We start from the raw sequence: 6832 nt of genomic DNA on the forward strand, positions 1-6832 counted from the left end.
ATCTGTCCACAAGATGTTAAAGACTCAGAAGGGATCTTGTTCAATTTTTTAGAAAGCCCACCTCGCAAATGCTTCTTTCTCTACAGTATCCGATGCTACAAGTTCATGGCAAGTATGGATACTGTTTAAGGATATGGATACTGATTAAGAACTCCATGAAGAATGTTGCGTATCGAGGATGGTGGTAATCACAAGCGTCTGTCAGCTTCTGGTGCACTGCTAGTCTCTGCCGCGGTTTCGGAAGCTAATGTTTCCATTTCGGCTGCAACGCGCTCCGAACGCATGTGCATTAGACTTGGTCATCCGGACCTTACATGATTTTCCATCGATCCAGTTTCCTCAAATCCCTGAACAAGCTTTATGAGGCCTGCCACTGTTAAAGGCCCTTTCCCGTTCTTCACATTTTTCGGAAGTGCATTTACTCAGTGCAACAGTCGCTGATTCCTGGTTCATGTAAAACATTTTCACCAACAAAGCCTTATTTTTTCCACTCAGCATCCTTGTTCACATACATGATGGCATGCAACTGAGACCTGGCTCTGGATCAAGAGCGTAAATATTAATAATCGTCAGTCCCATTTGCATATTTCTACCTAAATTGTTTGTAGCAACGTCATCTATCGGCTGCTTTTTTAAATTTATCTTCTTACTTTAAAATAAACCAGTGACCTATCAATGCTAAACTTGCAAACCGTTTTTTATTTTAGCTATTTTTTCGGGTTTTATGAATTTAAAAATTTTTATGGACTTTCTGCCCACCCTGTAAAAGATGGGCCTTCAATAGAATCGAGTATCGGGATCAAAATCTTGCAATCCGAAAAATGAGATTCTTCTGTCCAAGTACCAGATGGATCTACAATTGAATCGATTCTCAGGATCTCTTGCCTCTAAAGGGGAAGCCAAATTTTTTCTGCCTAAATGGAATATGAATTCTCAATGGAATCGAGATTTGAGGCTTTTGACTTCCGATTTAGATGCAAAAATTTATATTTCTAGACAAAAACAAAAACAAAACAAAAAATGGAATAGAACTCGAATGAAATAAAGACTAGAAATCTCGAACCCACAACCCAAATGTCAGGCTCTTTCGGGTAAAGTAAAATCAGGAAATTATGTTATTATTATCAGCAGAAAGATAAATGGTACATGACATTGCTGTTTAAGATTCATATTATTGCTTGCTCAATTGTTAATGATAAGGGTTTGAGCAGTGACATTTCAAAAAAGGTATGTATTTGCGTATGTTATAAATAAAAAAATCCAAAAGATATTTGCTTAACGCTTTTTATATTGACGTTCGTTAAAGAGGCAAAAAGGTTCTGATAAAATATTATCATAATTCTTGCAGAGGATATCCTTGAAGTGTTATCGTTGTTTGTTCCTGTTAATTAAAATGTAACTATCCGGCTATAAATTTAAAAAAAAACTAATAATTTTAAGACACAGGAAATTTTAAGTCACAATTAGGGATTGCAATACCGGACCAAAATTTCAATACAGGTATTCGGTATTTTTTAAATCTTAATACCGGGATACCGGTTTTAATACCGGTATTAGAAATTTTGAAAAAAGAAAGAAAACACAGGTGTTTCATTTTTTTTTATTTGCCAGTTTTGTTAGAGAGTGTAAATATCACAAAAAATAATTTATCTTATAAATTATAACAGTATATAATCACAAAAAAGTAAAGAAACATCTTATTTATTTAAATCACAAAAAAAGTGTAAATATCACTGTTCAGTTTGTGGTAATATTACAAATTTTTGAAATGTGATCTAAAAAAACATAACGCATCAACTGTACTGTTATTAAGCCTGAAAAATAATTTTGTGTAAAAATGACCAGCTGTCGAAAACGCTCTTTCGGCATCTACGCTAGTTGGTGGTACTGTTAGCAATGCGCGATATACTTTTTCCAATATTTACCTCTAAAATCCTCATCTTCAAATAAATCGATTTCTCGCCGGATGGTTTTGGATATAGCTGATTTCTGTATTGTATTTTGGTTCGTTGAAATTTTTTTATTTATCGCTAATTCTAATTTTTGTTCAATAGACAATTCCTTTTCACTATCGACAGTAATGACAGTATCGACAGTTAATCTTCGATAATTGAACCGAATTCTGAATGTGGATAGGTTTGTGGGAAAAAAAATTAAGAAACTTTACTTTAACTTAATCAGATTTGAATTGGTTATTTTCTTTTCTTCTTTTCCTTTTCATTTTTAAAATCATTAGAATTATGTAAATACCATAAGCATTATCTATTTCGGTATGCCTTACTTCTGTGCGATTTTTCAATGTAATATATAATTCTTCAGATACTAATGTGTGCTGCTCTTTCAGTGACAGCAACATGAAATTTATTGTTGCATTAGCTGTTAATAAATTAGAATGTCTCCGACATAATGCCTCAATAATCAGTTTTATTGGAAGTAAAGCTGATATAGTTCTGGATATTAAGTCGAATTCACTATCTGAAAAATTAATTTACAGGTTTAAGTCGATTATTACTTTTTGGATTGGATTTCTCAGTTTCAAAAATCGTTCCATCATTAGAAGTAAACTGTTCCAACGTGTTTTAAAATCTTATATTAACATATATTCTGTTTTATTTTCAGTTAGTATATATTTTAGTAATATATCCTTTTTATAGGGGAACGTTTAAATATTTTAACAATTTTTCGAACTTTATAAATTATAGGAAGCAATTCTTGATAGGTTAATATTTCCTCCTCATTAGCAATATCTTCTTCACCAATTACATTGTCATTATCTTCATTGTCAATATCACTCTCACTCTTACTCTTACTCTTACTCTTTTCAAAGTTGGAATTCGAAGTTTCTATATCCACAGTATTTGGATTCTTCTGTTCTTTATATTTTTGGTATAATACATCTATTACTCCTAACTGAATTCCATGTGCATAGCACAACTGCTGATTTACACCAATCAACTTTCCAACTTTTTTCATAATTGTTGCTCCATCAGTCGTTATGGATACAATATTTTCTTTCAGGGATAATCCATGTTTCACTGATTTATATTTAAGCAATTAATTAAGCCATTAATTAGCTAATTAATTTGGCCGTTAGGGAGACATAAAAACAAAAATGTATACTATATTGTTATGTTCGCGATACCTGAAAAAATTGTGGAGACAATTTTAAAAATTTCTAGTAAATACCGAAAAACCGGTATTTAAACTTGTGAATATCGGTATTACGAAATTGTACAAATGGCTCAAAATACCGGTATTCGGTATCCCGGTATACCGGTATTGCAATCCCTAGTCACAATATAATACAATCTTTACAATAAGAATGCTTGGAAAGAATGCCGATTGCGTAGTCTTTTCTTCAAAGAAAAACCAAAAAAAGAGAAAAATAGTTAAATATTGGATCATATTATTTTAGCGATTCTTAACATCAAGCAATAACTGAGATATTTTAAAATTTATGACATACTGAAAAAAGGTTACTACTGATTCTACAAGAAGTGGATGTTTGATGGTGGCATATTGGGAGCACATCTTTTCGTTAGAATGTTGCATAATGTAATAAATAAATCGTTTTTGTGCTGTTCCAGCAAGAAAAACAACAAAAAAACTATTTCTTAGCCAGAGTGTTTTGCGGAAGCATGATTAAAGAGTCACACTTATGAAATAAAAACTTGGGAGGCAAAGTCCAGTTCGGGTTTATCTTTCTATTAATTTCTCGCTATCAAAATCTCAAAGGAATCATTCATTAATTTGTAAAATGTCTTTTCCGTTTCATCTGAAAGTAAATACATAACTTTAAGGGCAAATTAGAAAGAAACTGAATCATTAAATCATTTCTTGATGTTCCCGCCTTTTGATTGATATATGTAGATGAAAAATTTCAGACACGGTAAATTTTGTTTAAATCCAACATAACATAACCTCCAATCCGATATTAAGGCACACAGATTAATCTAATTGACCAGGCCTCCGCGACAACAGCAGTGGTGGGAATTAAGGTTGAATCTTAAGGCCCATCACCACCACTTTACAACTATTCCCGTGAGGAGAAAGTCCCGTCATCGACAGTAGGTAGCCGACCTCCATCATTTCTGTACCCACCCAGGTGGCGAGAACCAACCACCATACCGGAAGATTCTCATCTTCATCTCTGATATGTCTCCGGTGGGAGAATTGAACATAAATAATATCTAAATTATTTCGATAGATATTATGTTCCCTCCTATAATGAAATATTTATTTTAAAAAATAAGCCTTTAATCGCCGATGGCAAACAATTTTAACGGATTCAAAAGGATTATGAGAAAGAATTATTATAAAATTCTTCCATTTCCTTCCAAACTATATAAGTCTTCAATAATAAATCAGCAATAATAGTAAAAAAAATGTAGACAGAATTTTTCATTGAAACGAATAATTTAATCTCCAGTTTTGTTTATTTCCATGAGAAATTACTTATTTCCATGAGTAGAGCAACCCTTGAACCATTAAAACTGGATCATTTGAATGAAAAGACGTAAAGCGGCATTCTTCCTGATTATACTTCTGCTGTCACAACTTATTTCATCGAAAGAGAGAATACAGATTCGTTACAACGAAGAAACGTTTGAAACATGAGATTTCATTAATGATAACGTAACGATACATTAGGATGATATTTAAATTATTTTTTGTTCTTTTTTTCAAAGTTTACAAATTTAAGGAATCCTAGAATATTTCGTAAAAATCTATGACATTTTCTGGATACAGTTTTTAAAAGTATGACTCTATATATATCAGTTTTCGTCCATTGCTCCCATTTTCTTCCTGTCAGTAAGCAATTAATTTTATTCTCAGACTTTTTCTACTTTTTGGAACATTTTCTTAAAATGATCATTTGATATTTTTTATCTTCTTTATTGTTCTTATATATTTCCTTATTTTTTTTTTTTAATTCTTCCTGATTTTTTTACCTAATATCGTTTTATTAAAGTATTTGATAATTTTCAACTATTTTTCATGAAAGAATAATTTTTCATATTTTTTGTTACAACAGATTGAGTCACAATGTGAAATATTAAATCGAATTAACAAATTTCTATTCCGATGGCGAAAACTTATTCAGAAATGCTGATGTAAGTTTCCGAATGTTATGAGCTAAAATAGTAGCATACTTCAATTAATGGTACATTTAATGCTTGCATAGCTTTTGGATTTAGAATATTTTTTGCATTAATAACAAACAATTTAAATATCAAATAATGAGAATAATCGAACTCGGTTGGCGAGAGTAACTATTCTTATAATTTGGAAAAAGACTCTTTTCAATTAGTTTTTTTAATCTTTAGTTTGGGAATAAGGAAAAATCCCAAAAGCATCTCCCTGACAATCAAACAATCTTCTCAACCCTGAATCAAACGAAAAATATTATTATTAAAATTCAGTTTCTCACATTTTAATTTGGAATGTGATATTTGTTTTCGATTATTATTTGTGTGCCATCACTGAACAACAAACATGCCATCCGAAAAAACTACTGAAGGACCTGATTTTTTCCCCCAAAACAACAAAATCTTCAGGCTTCTTGCTCTGTATCTATATTTTGAAATTTTATTCCTTCTGAGATCCTCTTTGAAACATTTACACCCGATGAACACCTCCTGCCGTTTCCAGATGAGATTATCTTTCACATTTGCTTCAGAACTAGAAATGGTCTCAAATATTTCTAGCAGTTGGATATACCAGAATAATTTCAGATTTTTATTTCTAAACCCACTTATCTGTTCAGTGTAAGATATTTGACCCTAATTTTGGGGATACAGTCCATAAAAAGAGACAACACAAGAAAACTTACAGAAATAGTTTTTGTTAAAAAAATCACTGCATATATCAAACATCAAGACATAAAGTCTACATTGGCCAACAAAGGAACAGCAAGAATAGTTGGGACAACATAGGGCTTCAAGCAGCAGGAGCTTCGATGGATATTATACTCCTCTGTGGCAGAGACAAAGTTTCCTTTAAATATCATTTCCTAACAAAAGAACTGTTTCTATGCCATTCCAAAGAAACATTTTCCTATTCATCATGAATGCTTTCCGCAGCATTTTCTTAGCAGCAGAATAAACGGTAAATGAAAAATAATATCTTCAAGTAAGGACGAAACAGAAAGCTATTCACATTCGAGTGGTAATACTGTAAAAAAGACAAGATATTTCTTTGGAGAATCATTCCTGCCTGAAGACCTCAAGAACATAGATTTCTCTCTCAGACCCCGGCTTGCTAAGTATAGTTTTATGAGTAAAACAGATTTATTACATACAAGAAATATACACAGAATAGTTCCAAATCAGAAAGAACTTTCGTGGCTTTTCAAGATAATACAAAGCTGAGTGAATTGAGGACCAAACTGCCATAGAAAAGTATGATTCATATAGAACTCTTGATAATATCCGAAGTTAATATAAGCAGCAGAACAAACAAGGTTTACAGGATTAGGAGTGACGATCAATTTGTCTTTCAACTATCAAATATCTCAAAATACCAACAAAATAACTGAAATATTCCAAACTTTGCTCTCCAAAGAAAGAAATGCAACACTGAACTGAATAAATGTTTATAATGGTCACTTTGAAATTGAAAAATATTTAACATTTAGCACATGAGACCTGAATGAAGAAACTTCGCTGATCTACAAAAATCAATAAAGCTCCAAGCATAAATAATCTATCGATAGAGCCTGAAAAAGAAAATGCGAGGAAAAATCCACTAGTAGACACACTTTTGGCATTTTTCACAAGATAAAACTATTTCTAGGCAATAATCTAAGTCTGAAATTCCCTTTATACTTAAA

Source organism: Argiope bruennichi, chromosome 9, assembly GCF_947563725.1.
Source record: "Argiope bruennichi chromosome 9, qqArgBrue1.1, whole genome shotgun sequence".
Classification (NCBI taxonomy): Eukaryota; Metazoa; Arthropoda; class Arachnida; order Araneae; family Araneidae; genus Argiope; species Argiope bruennichi.